Raw genomic sequence first — 19901 nt, forward strand, 5'->3', positions numbered from 1 at the left:
TGATTGAGACATAAGGGTGGACACTCTTGGGGCTGAGAGGTTTGGTGAGGTTGGGTGAGCAAACGCAGACGCTTTAAAGTAATACTGCGTGGTACCCATCCCATGGGTCCCAAATCTCCAGGTTCAAGGGCATGTTCCTACATCGAAAACATGCATGAGAAACCCAGAAGATGGTCCACCGAGTGATCGGGAAAGGTTTCTAAAACGCACCTCATTTCTCATCTCCTTGTGCTCGGGTTCGCCATTCCAGCCGCTTTACTAGCAATCTCCCTCCTTGGAGAATCAGCACTTTTAACCTCCTGTTCCATACAGGTTGCAATTTGTCCTGAGGATGAACGGGAAGAGGGGGAACCAATGAGAGACTAGCTCTAGGTGTTGGGACAGGCACAGGTCACTCTATTTTCCCATCAGGAAGAAGAATTAACCACAAGCTCAGTCTGCAGCCCGGAAGCAGAATAGGGCCTAAAGCAATCCTGCGCTTTTGCGGCCAGCTCCCAAGAGAGCGAGTTGAAAAATGGAGCTCAGGGGCACTGCAATTCACAAAACTGCAGACTTATAAATGATAACTCTCGTCTACAAATATATTGAGGGAAGGCAACAAAGAGGATTTGAAAGCAAGGCAGATTTGCAGGAAACAGATTTCAGGAGGCAGATTCGAATCGCCTTTCAAGCACAGGAAAAGCGGCAAAACCTCGACAATGATGCCCTTGGCCAAAAAGGGCGTATGCGTTTTTTCCTGAATATATTCAGGAAAAAACGCATAAGCCCTTTTTGGCCAACCAAGCAACCTGGAAAGGCAAATCAGCGCTACAAAGAAGTCTCGCTTCCCATCGGTCAAAAGGGCCATGCTGAATAAAGGGTCAAAACCAGAAATGCAGGACAGGCCACGGAGAAACGGTAGCCTTGCTACGCTGATGGGCGGGATGTAAATTGCCAACAGCCACTCTAGAGAAGTGTACGGTGTGTCCTGAAACATTTACAAAACTCAGCTTAGAGAGCATAGGGCACTTCCACTCATGGGCGTATAAATTGGGAAAACTAAAAATCAGCAAGACACAAGCACCCCAAAGTTTAGGGCTGCTCTGTTGACAAGAACCTCCACTTCGTTACACCTTAAATATCCCAGGAAAGAGAAAAATGGATAAAGAAGTTGGGGTCCTTATGTACAATGGAACATCACTCAGCCATGAAATCAACGTCATAAGGCTAGTAGCAGCATGATGAGTGGATTTAGGTACGACGATTCTAAGTGAAATAAGTCACACAGAAAAAGACACTTATCATAAGATATCACTTATAGAGGGAATGTAAAAACCGCTACCATTGAACTGAATTACAAAACAGAACAGAGTCACACGGTTAGAAAACACACTATGGCTGCCTAACGGGAAAGGTGAGGTGGGGTGATGCATAAAACAAGGGTTTCAAATTAGCTCAGATACCGTTCCATAAACCCAATATGTAATAGACAAGACCTACTCCTTGCTCAGGGAACTGGACTCAACACCCCCTATTCACCGCCCAAGAATATATCTGACTAGTAAGAATCTTAAAACCTATGTATTGATATCTCTCTGTAAGTGAGTCAAGTGGGTGTAAAGCTGCATAAACACAGCAGTGAAAAGCAGCTAAACCCCATAATAAAACTCAATTAATTTTAAAAACCCGTGAAACAAAGACAGTGAAAGAGAGAGAAATTCTTACAAAATTCGTTCAGGGGCTGTGATGCCACCTGGATTGACCATATCTAGACCTGCAGCTGATTGAGACATAAGGGTGGACACTCTTGGGGCTGAGATGTTTGGTGAGGTTGGGTGAGCAAACGCAGACGCTTTAAAGTAATACTGCGTGGTACCCATCCCATGGGTGCCAAATCTCCAGGTTCAAGGGCATCTTCCTACATCGAAAACATGCATGAGTAACCCAGAAGATGGTCCACCGAGTGATCGGGAAAGGTTTCTAAAACGCACCTCATTTCTCATCTCCTTGTGCTCGGGTTCGCCATTCCAGCCGCTTTACTAGCAATCTCCCTCCTTGGAGAATCAGCACCTTTAACCTCCTGTTCCATACAGGTTGCAATTTGTCCTGAGGATGAACGGGAAGAGGGGGAACCAATGAGAGACTAGCTCTAGTTGTTGGGACAGGCACAGGTCACTCTATTTTCCCATCAGGAAGAAGAATTAACCACAGGCTCAGTCTGCCGCCCGGAAGCAGAATAGGGCCTAAAGCAATCCTGCGCTTTTGCGGCCAGCTCCCAAGAGAGCGAGTTGAAAAATGGAGCTCAGGGGCACTGCAATTCACAAACCTGCAGACTTATAAATGATAACTCTCGTCTACAAATATATTGAGGGAAGGCAACAAAGAGGATTTGAAAGCAAGGCAGATTTGCAGGAAACAGATTTCAGGAGGCAGATTCGAATCGCCTTTAAAGCACAGGAAAAGCGGCAAAACCTCGACAATGATGCCCTTGGCCAAAAAGGGCGTATGCGTTTTTTCCTGAATATATTCAGGAAAAAACGCATACGCCCTTTTTGGCCAACCAAGCAACCTGGAAAGGCAAATCAGCGCTACAAAGAAGTCTCGCTTCCCATCGGTCAAAAGGGCCATGCTGAATAAAGTGTCAAAACCAGAAATGCAGGACAGGCCACGGAGAAACGGGAGCCTTGCTACGCTGATGGGCGGGATGTAAATTGCCAACAGCCACTCTGGAGAAGTGTACGGTGTGTCCTGAAACATTTACAAAACTCAGCTTAGAGAGCATAGGGCACTTCCACTCATGGGCGTATAAATTGGGAAAACTAAAAATCAGCAAGACACAAGCACCCCAAAGTTTAGGGCTGCTCTGTTGACAAGAACCTCCACTTCGTTACACCTTAAATATCCCAGGAAAGAGAAAAATGGATAAAGAAGTTGTGGTCCTTATGTACAATGGAACATCACTCAGCCATGAAATCAACGTCATAAGGCTAGTAGCAGCATGATGAGTGGATTTAGGTACGACGATTCTAAGTGAAATAAGTCACACAGAAAAAGACACTTATCATAAGATATCACTTATAGAGGGAATGTAAAAACCGCTACCCTTGAACTGAATTACAAAACAGAACAGAGTCACACGGTTAGAAAACACACTATGGCTGCCTAACGGGAAAGGTGAGGTGGGGTGATGCATAAAACAAGGGTTTCAAATTAGCTCAGATACCGTTCCATAAACCCAATATGTAATAGACAAGACCTACTCCTTGCTCAGGGAACTGGACTCAACACCCCCTATTCACCGCCCAAGAATATATCTGACTAGTAAGAATCTTAAAACCTATGTATTGATATCTCTCTGTAAGTGAGTCAAGTGGGTGTAAAGCTGCATAAACACAGCAGTGAAAAGCAGCTAAACCCCATTATAAAACTCAATTAATTTTAAAAACCCGTGAAACAAAGACAGTGAAAGAGAGAGAAATTCTTAAAAAATTCGTTCAGGGGCTGTGATGCCACCTGGATTGACCATATCTAGACCTGCAGCTGATTGAGACATAAGGGTGGACACTCTTGGGGCTGAGATGTTTGGTGAGGTTGGGTGAGCAAACGCAGACGCTTTAAAGTAATACTGCGTGGTACCCATCCCATGGGTGCCAAATCTCCAGGTTCAAGGGCATCTTCCTACATCGAAAACATGCATGAGTAACCCAGAAGATGGTCCACCGAGTGATCGGGAAAGGTTTCTAAAACGCACCTCATTTCTCATCTCCTTGTGCTCGGGTTCGCCATTCCAGCCGCTTTACTAGCAATCTCCCTCCTTGGAGAATCAGCACCTTTAACCTCCTGTTCCATACAGGTTGCAATTTGTCCTGAGGATGAACGGGAAGAGGGGGAACCAATGAGAGACTAGCTCTAGTTGTTGGGACAGGCACAGGTCACTCTATTTTCCCATCAGGAAGAAGAATTACCCACAGGCTCAGTCTGCCGCCCGGAAGCAGAATAGGGCCTAAAGCAATCCTGCGCTTTTGCGGCCAGCTCCCAAGAGAGCGAGTTGAAAAATGGAGCTCAGGGGCACTGCAATTCACAAACCTGCAGACTTATAAATGATAACTCTCGTCTACAAATATATTGAGGGAAGGCAACAAAGAGGATTTGAAAGCAAGGCAGATTTGCAGGAAACAGATTTCAGGAGGCAGATTCGAATCGCCTTTAAAGCACAGGAAAAGCGGCAAAACCTCGACAATGATGCCCTTAGCCAAAAAGGGCGTATGCGTTTTTTCCTGAATATATTCAGGAAAAAACGCATACGCCCTTTTTGGCCAACCAAGCAACCTGGAAAGGCAAATCAGCGCTACAAAGAAGTCTCGCTTCCCATCGGTCAAAAGGGCCATGCTGAATAAAGGGTCAAAACCAGAAATGCAGGACAGGCCACGGAGAAACGGGAGCCTTGCTACGCTGATGGGCGGGATGTAAATTGCCAACAGCCACTCTGGAGAAGTGTACGGTGTGTCCTGAAACATTTACAAAACTCAGCTTAGAGAGCATAGGGCACTTCCACTCATGGGCGTATAAATTGGGAAAACTAAAAATCAGCAAGACACAAGCACCCCAAAGTTTAGGGCTGCTCTGTTGACAAGAACCTCCTCTTCGTTACACCTTAAATATCCCAGGAAAGAGAAAAATGGATAAAGAAGTTGTGGTCCTTATGTACAATGGAACATCACTCAGCCATGAAATCAACGTCATAAGGCTAGTAGCAGCATGATGAGTGGATTTAGGTACGACGATTCTAAGTGAAATAAGTCACACAGAAAAAGACACTTATCATAAGATATCACTTATAGAGGGAATGTAAAAACCGCTACCCTTGAACTGAATTACAAAACAGAACAGAGTCACACGGTTAGAAAACACACTATGGCTGCCTAACGGGAAAGGTGAGGTGGGGTGATGCATAAAACAAGGGTTTCAAATTAGCTCAGATACCGTTCCATAAACCCAATATGTAATAGACAAGACCTACTCCTTGCTCAGGGAACTGGACTCAACACCCCCTATTCACCGCCCAAGAATATATCTGACTAGTAAGAATCTTAAAACTTATGTATTGATATCTCTCTGTAAGTGAGTCAAGTGGGTGTAAAGCTGCATAAACACAGCAGTGAAAAGCAGCTAAACCCCATTATAAAACTCAATTAATTTAAAAAACCCTTGAAACAAAGACAGTGAAAGAGAGAGAAATTCTTACAAAATTCGTTCAGGGGCTGTGATGCCACCTGGATTGACCATATCTAGACCTGCAGCTGATTGAGACATAAGGGTGGACACTCTTGGGGCTGAGAGGTTTGGTGAGGTTGGGTGAGCAAACGCAGACGCTTTAAAGTAATACTGCGTGGTACCCATCCCATGGGTCCCAAATCTCCAGGTTCAAGGGCATCTTCCTACATCGAAAACATGCATGAGAAACCCAGAAGATGGTCCACCGAGTGATCGGGAAAGGTTTCTAAAACGCACCTCATTTCTCATCTCCTTGTGCTCGGGTTCGCCATTCCAGCCGCTTTACTAGCAATCTCCCTCCTTGGAGAATCAGCACTTTTAACCTCCTGTTCCATACAGGTTGCAATTTGTCCTGAGGATGAACGGGAAGAGGGGGAACCAATGAGAGACTAGCTCTAGGTGTTGGGACAGGCACAGGTCACTCTATTTTCCCATCAGGAAGAAGAATTAACCACAAGCTCAGTCTGCCGCCCGGAAGCAGAATAGGGCCTAAGGCAATCCTGCGCTTTTGCGGCCAGCTCCCAAGAGAGCGAGTTGAAAAATGGAGCTCAGGGGCACTGCAATTCACAAAACTGCAGACTTATAAATGATAACTCTCGTCTACAAATATATTGAGGGAAGGCAACAAAGAGGATTTGAAAGCAAGGCAGATTTGCAGGAAACAGATTTCAGGAGGCAGATTCGAATCGCCTTTAAAGCACAGGAAAAGCGGCAAAACCTCGACAATGATGCCCTTGGCCAAAAAGGGCGTATGCGTTTTTTCCTGAATATATTCAGGAAAAAACGCATACGCCCTTTTTGGCCAACCAAGCAACCTGGAAAGGCAAATCAGCGCTACAAAGAAGTCTCGCTTCCCATCGGTCAAAAGGGCCATGCTGAATAAAGTGTCAAAACCAGAAATGCAGGACAGGCCACGGAGAAACGGGAGCCTTGCTACGCTGATGGGCGGGATGTAAATTGCCAACAGCCACTCTGGAGAAGTGTACGGTGTGTCCTGAAACATTTACAAAACTCAGCTTAGAGAGCATAGGGCACTTCCACTCATGGGCGTATAAATTGGGAAAACTAAAAATCAGCAAGACACAAGCACCCCAAAGTTTAGGGCTGCTCTGTTGACAAGAACCTCCACTTCGTTACACCTTAAATATCCCAGGAAAGAGAAAAATGGATAAAGAAGTTGGGGTCCTTATGTACAATGGAACATCACTCAGCCATGAAATCAACGTCATAAGGCTAGTAGCAGCATGATGAGTGGATTTAGGTACGACGATTCTAAGTGAAATAAGTCACACAGAAAAAGACACTTATCATAAGATATCACTTATAGAGGGAATGTAAAAACCGCTACCCTTGAACTGAATTACAAAACAGAACAGAGTCACACGGTTAGAAAACACACTATGGCTGCCTAACGGGAAAGGTGAGGTGGGGTGATGCATAAAACAAGGGTTTCAAATTAGCTCAGATACCGTTCCATAAACCCAATATGTAATAGACAAGACCTACTCCTTGCTCAGGGAACTGGACTCAACACCCCCTATTCACCGCCCAAGAATATATCTGACTAGTAAGAATCTTAAAACTTATGTATTGATATCTCTCTGTAAGTGAGTCAAGTGGGTGTAAAGCTGCATAAACACAGCAGTGAAAAGCAGCTAAACCCCATTATAAAACTCAATTAATTTTAAAAACCCTTGAAACAAAGACAGTGAAAGAGAGAGAAATTTTTACAAAATTCGTTCAGGGGCTGTGATGCCACCTGGATTGACCATATCTAGACCTGCAGCTGATTGAGACATAAGGGTGGACACTCTTGGGGCTGAGAGGTTTGGTGAGGTTGGGTGAGCAAACGCAGACGCTTTAAAGTAATACTGCGTGGTACCCATCCCATGGGTCCCAAATCTCCAGGTTCAAGGGCATCTTCCTACATCGAAAACATGCATGAGAAACCCAGAAGATGGTCCACCGAGTGATCGGGAAAGGTTTCTAAAACGCACCTCATTTCTCATCTCCTTGTGCTCGGGTTCGCCATTCCAGCCGCTTTACTAGCAATCTCCCTCCTTGGAGAATCAGCACTTTTAACCTCCTGTTCCATACAGGTTGCAATTTGTCCTGAGGATGAACGGGAAGAGGGGGAACCAATGAGAGACTAGCTCTAGGTGTTGGGACAGGCACAGGTCACTCTATTTTCCCATCAGGAAGAAGAATTAACCACAAGCTCAGTCTGCCGCCCGGAAGCAGAATAGGGCCTAAAGCAATCCTGCGCTTTTGCGGCCAGCTCCCAAGAGAGCGAGTTGAAAAATGGAGCTCAGGGGCACTGCAATTCACAAAACTGCAGACTTATAAATGATAACTCTCGTCTACAAATATATTGAGGGAAGGCAACAAAGAGGATTTGAAAGCAAGGCAGATTTGCAGGAAACAGATTTCAGGAGGCAGATTCGAATCGCCTTTCAAGCACAGGAAAAGCGGCAAAACCTCGACAATGATGCCCTTGGCCAAAAAGGGCGTATGCGTTTTTTCCTGAATATATTCAGGAAAAAACGCATACGCCCTTTTTGGCCAACCAAGCAACCTGGAAAGGCAAATCAGCGCTACAAAGAAGTCTCGCTTCCCATCGGTCAAAAGGGCCATGCTGAATAAAGGGTCAAAACCAGAAATGCAGGACAGGCCACGGAGAAACGGGAGCCTTGCTACGCTGATGGGCGGGATGTAAATTGCCAACAGCCACTCTAGAGAAGTGTACGGTGTGTCCTGAAACATTTACAAAACTCAGCTTAGAGAGCATAGGGCACTTCCACTCATGGGCGTATAAATTGGGAAAACTAAAAATCAGCAAGACACAAGCACCCCAAAGTTTAGGGCTGCTCTGTTGACAAGAACCTCCACTTCGTTACACCTTAAATATCCCAGGAAAGAGAAAAATGGATAAAGAAGTTGGGGTCCTTATGTACAATGGAACATCACTCAGCCATGAAATCAACGTCATAAGGCTAGTAGCAGCATGATGAGTGGATTTAGGTACGACGATTCTAAGTGAAATAAGTCACACAGAAAAAGACACTTATCATAAGATATCACTTATAGAGGGAATGTAAAAACCGCTACCCTTGAACTGAATTACAAAACAGAACAGAGTCACACGGTTAGAAAACACACTATGGCTGCCTAACGGGAAAGGTGAGGTGGGGTGATGCATAAAACAAGGGTTTCAAATTAGCTCAGATACCGTTCCATAAACCCAATATGTAATAGACAAGACCTACTCCTTGCTCAGGGAACTGGACTCAACACCCCCTATTCACCGCCCAAGAATATATCTGACTAGTAAGAATCTTAAAACTTATGTATTGATATCTCTCTGTAAGTGAGTCAAGTGGGTGTAAAGCTGCATAAACACAGCAGTGAAAAGCAGCTAAACCCCATTATAAAACTCAATTAATTTTAAAAACCCTTGAAACAAAGACAGTGAAAGAGAGAGAAATTTTTACAAAATTCGTTCAGGGGCTGTGATGCCACCTGGATTGACCATATCTAGACCTGCAGCTGATTGAGACATAAGGGTGGACACTCTTGGGGCTGAGAGGTTTGGTGAGGTTGGGTGAGCAAACGCAGACGCTTTAAAGTAATACTGCGTGGTACCCATCCCATGGGTCCCAAATCTCCAGGTTCAAGGGCATCTTCCTACATCGAAAACATGCATGAGAAACCCAGAAGATGGTCCACCGAGTGATCGGGAAAGGTTTCTAAAACGCACCTCGTTTCTCATCTCCTTGTGCTCGGGTTCGCCATTCCAGCCGCTTTACTAGCAATCTCCCTCCTTGGAGAATCAGCACTTTTAACCTCCTGTTCCATACAGGTTGCAATTTGTCCTGAGGATGAACGGGAAGAGGGGGAACCAATGAGAGACTAGCTCTAGGTGTTGGGACAGGCACAGGTCACTCTATTTTCCCATCAGGAAGAAGAATTAACCACAAGCTCAGTCTGCCGCCCGGAAGCAGAATAGGGCCTAAAGCAATCCTGCGCTTTTGCGGCCAGCTCCCAAGAGAGCGAGTTGAAAAATGGAGCTCAGGGGCACTGCAATTCACAAAACTGCAGACTTATAAATGATAACTCTCGTCTACAAATATATTGAGGGAAGGCAACAAAGAGGATTTGAAAGCAAGGCAGATTTGCAGGAAACAGATTTCAGGAGGCAGATTCGAATCGCCTTTAAAGCACAGGAAAAGCGGCAAAACCTCGAAAATGATGCCCTTAGCCAAAAAGGGCGTATGCGTTTTTTCCGGAATATATTCAGGAAAAAACGCATACGCCCTTTTTGGCCAACCAAGCAACCTGGAAAGGCAAATCAGCGCTACAAAGAAGTCTCGCTTCCCATCGGTCAAAAGGGCCATGCTGAATAAAGGGTCAAAACCAGAAATGCAGGACAGGCCACGGAGAAACGGGAGCCTTGCTACGCTGATGGGCGGGATGTAAATTGCCAACAGCAACTCTGGAGAAGTGTACGGTGTGTCCTGAAACATTTACAAAACTCAGCTTAGAGAGCATAGGGCACTTCCACTCATGGGCGTATAAATTGGGAAAACTAAAAATCAGCAAGACACAAGCACCCCAAAGTTTAGGGCTGCTCTGTTGACAAGAACCTCCTCTTCGTTACACCTTAAATATCCCAGGAAAGAGAAAAATGGATAAAGAAGTTGTGGTCCTTATGTACAATGGAACATCCCTCAGCCATGAAATCAACGTCATAAGGCTAGTAGCAGCATGATGAGTGGATTTAGGTACAACGATTCTAAGTGAAATAAGTCACACAGAAAAAGACACTTATCATAAGATATCACTTATAGAGGGAATGTAAAAACCGCTACCCTTGAACTGAATTACAAAACAGAACAGAGTCACACGGTTAGAAAACACACTATGGCTGCCTAACGGGAAAGGTGAGGTGGGGTGATGCATAAAACAAGGGTTTCAAATTAGCTCAGATACCGTTCCATAAACCCAATATGTAATAGACAAGACCTACTCCTTGCTCAGGGAACTGGACTCAAAACCCCCTATTCACCGCCCAAGAATATATCTGACTAGTAAGAATCTTAAAACTTATGTATTGATATCTCTCTGTAAGTGAGTCAAGTGGGTGTAAAGCTGCATAAACACAGCAGTGAAAAGCAGCTAAACCCCATTATAAAACTCAATTAATTTAAAAAACCCTTGAAACAAAGACAGTGAAAGAGAGAGAAATTCTTACAAAATTCGTTCAGGGGCTGTGATGCCACCTGGATTGACCATATCTAGACCTGCAGCTGATTGAGACATAAGGGTGGACACTCTTGGGGCTGAGAGGTTTGGTGAGGTTGGGTGAGCAAACGCAGACGCTTTAAAGTAATACTGCGTGGTACCCATCCCATGGGTCCCAAATCTCCAGGTTCAAGGGCATCTTCCTACATCGAAAACATGCATGAGAAACCCAGAAGATGGTCCACCGAGTGATCGGGAAAGGTTTCTAAAACGCACCTCATTTCTCATCTCCTTGTGCTCGGGTTCGCCATTCCAGCCGCTTTACTAGCAATCTCCCTCCTTGGAGAATCAGCACTTTTAACCTCCTGTTCCGTACAGGTTGCAATTTGTCCTGAGGATGAACGGGAAGAGGGGGAACCAATGAGAGACTAGCTCTAGGTGTTGGGACAGGCACAGGACACTCTATTTTCCCATCAGGAAGAAGAATTAACCACAAGCTCAGTCTGCCGCCCGGAAGCAGAATAGGGCCTAAAGCAATCCTGCGCTTTTGCGGCCAGCTCCCAAGAGAGCGAGTTGAAAAATGGAGCTCAGGGGCACTGCAATTCACAAAACTGCAGACTTATAAATGATAACTCTCGTCTACAAATATATTGAGGGAAGGCAACAAAGAGGATTGGAAAGCAAGGCAGATTTGCAGGAAACAGATTTCAGGAGGCAGATTCGAATCGCCTTTCAAGCACAGGAAAAGCGGCAAAACCTCGACAATGATGCCCTTGGCCAAAAAGGGCGTATGCGTTTTTTCCTGAATATATTCAGGAAAAAACGCATACGCCCTTTTTGGCCAACCAAGCAACCTGGAAAGGCAAATCAGCGCTACAAAGAAGTCTCGCTTCCCATCGGTCAAAAGGGCCATGCTGAATAAAGTGTCAAAACCAGAAATGCAGGACAGGCCACGGAGAAACGGGAGCCTTGCTACGCTGATGGGCGGGATGTAAATTGCCAACAGCCACTCTGGAGAAGTGTACGGTGTGTCCTGAAACATTTACAAAACTCAGCTTAGAGAGCATAGGGCACTACCACTCATGGGCGTATAAATTGGGAAAACTAAAAATCAGCAAGACACAATCACCCCAAAGTTTAGGGCTGCTCTGTTGACAAGAACCTCCACTTCGTTACACCTTAAATATCCCAGGAAAGAGAAAAATGGATAAAGAAGTTGTGGTCCTTATGTACAATGGAACATCACTCAGCCATGAAATCAACGTCATAAGGCTAGTAGCAGCATGATGAGTGGATTTAGGTACGACGATTCTAAGTGAAATAAGTCACACAGAAAAAGACACTTATCATAAGATATCACTTATAGAGGGAATGTAAAAACCGCTACCCTTGAACTGAATTACAAAACAGAACAGAGTCACACGGTTAGAAAACACACTATGGCTGCCTAACGGGAAAGGTGAGGTGGGGTGATGCATAAAACAAGGGTTTCAAATTAGCTCAGATACCGTTCCATAAACCCAATATGTAATAGACAAGACCTACTCCTTGCTCAGGGAACTGGACTCAACACCCCCTATTCACCGCCCAAGAATATATCTGACTAGTAAGAATCTTAAAACTTATGTATTGATATCTCTCTGTAAGTGAGTCAAGTGGGTGTAAAGCTGCATAAACACAGCAGTGAAAAACAGCTAAACCCCATTATAAAACTCAATTAATTTTAAAAACCCTTGAAACAAAGACAGTGAAAGAGAGAGAAATTTTTACAAAATTCGTTCAGGGGCTGTGATGCCACCTGGATTGACCATATCTAGACCTGCAGCTGATTGAGACATAAGGGTGGACACTCTTGGGGCTGAGAGGTTTGGTGAGGTTGGGTGAGCAAACGCAGACGCTTTAAAGTAATACTGCGTGGTACCCATCCCATGGGTCCCAAATCTCCAGGTTCAAGGGCATCTTCCTACATCGAAAACATGCATGAGAAACCCAGAAGATGGTCCACCGAGTGATCGGGAAAGGTTTCTAAAACGCACCTCATTTCTCATCTCCTTGTGCTCGGGTTCGCCATTCCAGCCGCTTTACTAGCAATCTCCCTCCTTGGAGAATCAGCACTTTTAACCTCCTGTTCCATACAGGTTGCAATTTGTCCTGAGGATGAACGGGAAGAGGGGGAACCAATGAGAGACTAGCTCTAGGTGTTGGGACAGGCACAGGTCACTCTATTTTCCCATCAGGAAGAAGAATTAACCACAAGCTCAGTCTGCCGCCCGGAAGCAGAATAGGGCCTAAAGCAATCCTGCGCTTTTGCGGCCAGCTCCCAAGAGAGCGAGTTGAAAAATGGAGCTCAGGGGCACTGCAATTCACAAAACTGCAGACTTATAAATGATAACTCTCGTCTACAAATATATTGAGGGAAGGCAACAAAGAGGATTTGAAAGCAAGGCAGATTTGCAGGAAACAGATTTCAGGAGGCAGATTCGAATCGCCTTTCAAGCACAGGAAAAGCGGCAAAACCTCGACAATGATGCCCTTGGCCAAAAAGGGCGTATGCGTTTTTTCCTGAATATATTCAGGAAAAAACGCATACGCCCTTTTTGGCCAACCAAGCAACCTGGAAAGGCAAATCAGCGCTACAAAGAAGTCTCGCTTCCCATCGGTCAAAAGGGCCATGCTGAATAAAGGGTCAAAAACAGAAATGCAGGACAGGCCACGGAGAAACGGGAGCCTTGCTACGCTGATGGGCCGGATGTAAATTGCCAACAGCCACTCTAGAGAAGTGTACGGTGTGTCCTGAAACATTTACAAAACTCAGCTTAGAGAGCATAGGGCACTTCCACTCATGGGCGTATAAATTGGGAAAACTAAAAATCAGCAAGACACAAGCACCCCAAAGTTTAGGGCTGCTCTGTTGACAAGAACCTCCACTTCGTTACACCTTAAATATCCCAGGAAAGAGAAAAATGGATAAAGAAGTTGGGGTCCTTATGTACAATGGAACATCACTCAGCCATGAAATCAACGTCATAGGGCTAGTAGCAGCATGATGAGTGGATTTAGGTACGACGATTCTAAGTGAAATAAGTCACACAGAAAAAGACACTTATCATAAGATATCACTTATAGAGGGAATGTAAAAACCGCTACCCTTGAACTGAATTACAAAACAGAACAGAGTCACACGGTTAGAAAACACACTATGGCTGCCTAACGGGAAAGGTGAGGTGGGGTGATGCATAAAACAAGGGTTTCAAATTAGCTCAGATACCGTTCCATAAACCCAATATGTAATAGACAAGACCTACTCCTTGCTCAGGGAACTGGACTCAACACCCCCTATTCACCGCCCAAGAATATATCTGACTAGTAAGAATCTTAAAACCTATGTATTGATATCTCTCTGTAAGTGAGTCAAGTGGGTGTAAAGCTGCATAAACACAGCAGTGAAAAGCAGCTAAACCCCATTATAAAACTCAATTAATTTTAAAAACCCTTGAAACAAAGACAGTGAAAGAGAGAGAAATTTTTACAAAATTCGTTCAGGGGCTGTGATGCCACCTGGATTGACCATATCTAGACCTGCAGCTGATTGAGACATAAGGGTGGACACTCTTGGGGCTGAGAGGTTTGGTGAGGTTGGGTGAGCAAACGCAGACGCTTTAAAGTAATACTGCGTGGTACCCATCCCATGGGTCCCAAATCTCCAGGTTCAAGGGCATCTTCCTACATCGAAAACATGCATGAGAAACCCAGAAGATGGTCCACCGAGTGATCGGGAAAGGTTTCTAAAACGCACCTCATTTCTCATCTCCTTGTGCTCGGGTTCGCCATTCCAGCCGCTTTACTAGCAATCTCCCTCCTTGGAGAATCAGCACTTTTAACCTCCTGTTCCATACAGGTTGCAATTTGTCCTGAGGATGAACGGGAAGAGGGGGAACCAATGAGAGACTAGCTCTAGGTGTTGGGACAGGCACAGGTCACTCTATTTTCCCATCAGGAAGAAGAATTAACCACAAGCTCAGTCTGCCGCCCGGAAGCAGAATAGGGCCTAAAGCAATCCTGCGCTTTTGCGGCCAGCTCCCAAGAGAGCGAGTTGAAAAATGGAGCTCAGGGGCACTGCAATTCACAAAACTGCAGACTTATAAATGATAACTCTCGTCTACAAATATATTGAGGGAAGGCAACAAAGAGGATTTGAAAGCAAGGCAGATTTGCAGGAAACAGATTTCAGGAGGCAGATTCGAATCGCCTTTCAAGCACAGGAAAAGCGGCAAAACCTCGACAATGATGCCCTTGGCCAAAAAGGGCGTATGCGTTTTTTCCTGAATATATTCAGGAAAAAACGCATACGCCCTTTTTGGCCAACCAAGCAACCTGGAAAGGCAAATCAGCGCTACAAAGAAGTCTCGCTTCCCATCGGTCAAAAGGGCCATGCTGAATAAAGGGTCAAAACCAGAAATGCAGGACAGGCCACGGAGAAACGGGAGCCTTGCTACGCTGATGGGCGGGATGTAAATTGCCAACAGCCACTCTAGAGAAGTGTACGGTGTGTCCTGAAACATTTACAAAACTCAGCTTAGAGAGCATAGGGCACTTCCACTCATGGGCGTATAAATTGGGAAAACTAAAAATCAGCAAGACACAAGCACCCCAAAGTTTAGGGCTGCTCTGTTGACAAGAACCTCCACTTCGTTACACCTTAAATATCCCAGGAAAGAGAAAAATGGATAAAGAAGTTGGGGTCCTTATGTACAATGGAACATCACTCAGCCATGAAATCAACGTCATAAGGCTAGTAGCAGCATGATGAGTGGATTTAGGTACGACGATTCTAAGTGAAATAAGTCACACAGAAAAAGACACTTATCATAAGATATCACTTATAGAGGGAATGTAAAAACCGCTACCCTTGAACTGAATTACAAAACAGAACAGAGTCACACGGTTAGAAAACACACTATGGCTGCCTAACGGGAAAGGTGAGGTGGGGTGATGCATAAAACAAGGGTTTCAAATTAGCTCAGATACCGTTCCATAAACCCAATATGTAATAGACAAGACCTACTCCTTGCTCAGGGAACTGGACTCAACACCCCCTATTCACCGCCCAAGAATATATCTGACTAGTAAGAATCTTAAAACTTATGTATTGATATCTCTCTGTAAGTGAGTCAAGTGGGTGTAAAGCTGCATAAACACAGCAGTGAAAAGCAGCTAAACCCCATTATAAAACTCAATTAATTTTAAAAACCCTTGAAACAAAGACAGTGAAAGAGAGAGAAATTTTTACAAAATTCGTTCAGGGGCTGTGATGCCACCTGGATTGACCATATCTAGACCTGCAGCTGATTGAGACATAAGGGTGGACACTCTTGGGGCTGAGAGGTTTGGTGAGGTTGGGTGAGCAAACGCAGACGCTTTAAAGTAATACTGCGTGGTACCCATCCCATGGGTCCCAAATCTCCAGGTTCAAGGGCATCTTCCTACATCGAAAACATGCATGAGAAACCCAGAAGATGGTCCACCGAGTGATCGGGAAAGGTTTCTAAAACGCACCTCGTTTCTCATCTCCTTGTGCTCGGGTTCGCCATTCCAGCCGCTTTACTAGCAATCTCCCTCCTTGGAGAATCAGCACTTTTAACCTCCTGTTCCATACAGGTTGCAATTTGTCCTGAGGATGAACGGGAAGAGGGGGAACCAATGAGAGACTAGCTCTAGGTGTTGGGACAGGCACAGGTCACTCTATTTTCCCATCAGGAAGAAGAATTAACCACAAGCTCAGTCTGCCGCCCGGAAGCAGAATAGGGCCTAAAGCAATCCTGCGCTTTTGCGGCCAGCTCCCAAGAGAGCGAGTTGAAAAATGGAGCTCAGGGGCACTGCAATTCACAAAACTGCAGACTTATAAATGATAACTCTCGTCTACAAATATATTGAGGGAAGGCAACAAAGAGGATTTGAAAGCAAGGCAGATTTGCAGGAAACAGATTTCAGGAGGCAGATTCGAATCGCCTTTAAAGCACAGGAAAAGCGGCAAAACCTCGAAAATGATGCCCTTAGCCAAAAAGGGCGTATGCGTTTTTTCCGGAATATATTCAGGAAAAAACGCATACGCCCTTTTTGGCCAACCAAGCAACCTGGAAAGGCAAATCAGCGCTACAAAGAAGTCTCGCTTCCCATCGGTCAAAAGGGCCATGCTGAATAAAGGGTCAAAACCAGAAATGCAGGACAGGCCACGGAGAAACGGGAGCCTTGCTACGCTGATGGGCGGGATGTAAATTGCCAACAGCAACTCTGGAGAAGTGTACGGTGTGTCCTGAAACATTTACAAAACTCAGCTTAGAGAGCATAGGGCACTTCCACTCATGGGCGTATAAATTGGGAAAACTAAAAATCAGCAAGACACAAGCACCCCAAAGTTTAGGGCTGCTCTGTTGACAAGAACCTCCTCTTCGTTACACCTTAAATATCCCAGGAAAGAGAAAAATGGATAAAGAAGTTGTGGTCCTTATGTACAATGGAACATCACTCAGCCATGAAATCAACGTCATAAGGCTAGTAGCAGCATGATGAGTGGATTTAGGTACGACGATTCTAAGTGAAATAAGTCACACAGAAAAAGACACTTATCATAAGATATCACTTATAGAGGGAATGTAAAAACCGCTACCCTTGAACTGAATTACAAAACAGAACAGAGTCACACGGTTAGAAAACACACTATGGCTGCCTAACGGGAAAGGTGAGGTGGGGTGATGCATAAAACAAGGGTTTCAAATTAGCTCAGATACCGTTCCATAAACCCAATATGTAATAGACAAGACCTACTCCTTGCTCAGGGAACTGGACTCAACACCCCCTATTCACCGCCCAAGAATATATCTGACTAGTAAGAATCTTAAAACCTATGTATTGATATCTCTCTGTAAGTGAGTCAAGTGGGTGTAAAGCTGCATAAACACAGCAGTGAAAAGCAGCTAAACCCCATTATAAAACTCAATTAATTTTAAAAACCCTTGAAACAAAGACAGTGAAAGAGAGAGAAATTTTTACAAAATTCGTTCAGGGGCTGTGATGCCACCTGGATTGACCATATCTAGACCTGCAGCTGATTGAGACATAAGGGTGGACACTCTTGGGGCTGAGAGGTTTGGTGAGGTTGGGTGAGCAAACGCAGACGCTTTAAAGTAATACTGCGTGGTACCCATCCCATGGGTCCCAAATCTCCAGGTTCAAGGGCATCTTCCTACATCGAAAACATGCATGAGAAACCCAGAAGATGGTCCACCGAGTGATCGGGAAAGGTTTCTAAAACGCACCTCATTTCTCATCTCCTTGTGCTCGGGTTCGCCATTCCAGCCGCTTTACTAGCAATCTCCCTCCTTGGAGAATCAGCACTTTTAACCTCCTGTTCCATACAGGTTGCAATTTGTCCTGAGGATGAACGGGAAGAGGGGGAACCAATGAGAGACTAGCTCTAGGTGTTGGGACAGGCACAGGTCACTCTATTTTCCCATCAGGAAGAAGAATTAACCACAAGCTCAGTCTGCCGCCCGGAAGCAGAATAGGGCCTAAAGCAATCCTGCGCTTTTGCGGCCAGCTCCCAAGAGAGCGAGTTGAAAAATGGAGCTCAGGGGCACTGCAATTCACAAAACTGCAGACTTATAAATGATAACTCTCGTCTACAAATATATTGAGGGAAGGCAACAAAGAGGATTTGAAAGCAAGGCAGATTTGCAGGAAACAGATTTCAGGAGGCAGATTCGAATCGCCTTTCAAGCACAGGAAAAGCGGCAAAACCTCGACAATGATGCCCTTGGCCAAAAAGGGCGTATGCGTTTTTTCCTGAATATATTCAGGAAAAAACGCATACGCCCTTTTTGGCCAACCAAGCAACCTGGAAAGGCAAATCAGCGCTACAAAGAAGTCTCGCTTCCCATCGGTCAAAAGGGCCATGCTGAATAAAGGGTCAAAACCAGAAATGCAGGACAGGCCACGGAGAAACGGGAGCCTTGCTACGCTGATGGGCGGGATGTAAATTGCCAACAGCCACTCTAGAGAAGTGTACGGTGTGTCCTGAAACATTTACAAAACTCAGCTTAGAGAGCATAGGGCACTTCCACTCATGGGCGTATAAATTGGGAAAACTAAAAATCAGCAAGACACAAGCACCCCAAAGTTTAGGGCTGCTCTGTTGACAAGAACCTCCACTTCGTTACACCTTAAATATCCCAGGAAAGAGAAAAATGGATAAAGAAGTTGGGGTCCTTATGTACAATGGAACATCACTCAGCCATGAAATCAACGTCATAAGGCTAGTAGCAGCATGATGAGTGGATTTAGGTACGACGATTCTAAGTGAAATAAGTCACACAGAAAAAGACACTTATCATAAGATATCACTTATAGAGGGAATGTAAAAACCGCTACCCTTGAACTGAATTACAAAACAGAACAGAGTCACACGGTTAGAAAACACACTATGGCTGCCTAACGGGAAAGGTGAGGTGGGGTGATGCATAAAACAAGGGTTTCAAATTAGCTCAGATACCGTTCCATAAACCCAATATGTAATAGACAAGACCTACTCCTTGCTCAGGGAACTGGACTCAACACCCCCTATTCACCGCCCAAGAATATATCTGACTAGTAAGAATCTTAAAACTTATGTATTGATATCTCTCTGTAAGTGAGTCAAGTGGGTGTAAAGCTGCATAAACACAGCAGTGAAAAGCAGCTAAACCCCATTATAAAACTCAATTAATTTTAAAAACCCTTGAAACAAAGACAGTGAAAGAGAGAGAAATTTTTACAAAATTCGTTCAGGGGCTGTGATGCCACCTGGATTGACCATATCTAGACCTGCAGCTGATTGAGACATAAGGGTGGACACTCTTGGGGCTGAGAGGTTTGGTGAGGTTGGGTGAGCAAACGCAGACGCTTTAAAGTAATACTGCGTGGTACCCATCCCATGGGTCCCAAATCTCCAGGTTCAAGGGCATCTTCCTACATCGAAAACATGCATGAGAAACCCAGAAGATGGTCCACCGAGTGATCGGGAAAGGTTTCTAAAACGCACCTCGTTTCTCATCTCCTTGTGCTCGGGTTCGCCATTCCAGCCGCTTTACTAGCAATCTCCCTCCTTGGAGAATCAGCACTTTTAACCTCCTGTTCCATACAGGTTGCAATTTGTCCTGAGGATGAACGGGAAGAGGGGGAACCAATGAGAGACTAGCTCTAGGTGTTGGGACAGGCACAGGTCACTCTATTTTCCCATCAGGAAGAAGAATTAACCACAAGCTCAGTCTGCCGCCCGGAAGCAGAATAGGGCCTAAAGCAATCCTGCGCTTTTGCGGCCAGCTCCCAAGAGAGCGAGTTGAAAAATGGAGCTCAGGGGCACTGCAATTCAC

This window comes from Eschrichtius robustus, chromosome 7 (genome assembly GCF_028021215.1).
Source record: "Eschrichtius robustus isolate mEscRob2 chromosome 7, mEscRob2.pri, whole genome shotgun sequence".
Classification (NCBI taxonomy): Eukaryota; Metazoa; Chordata; class Mammalia; order Artiodactyla; family Eschrichtiidae; genus Eschrichtius; species Eschrichtius robustus.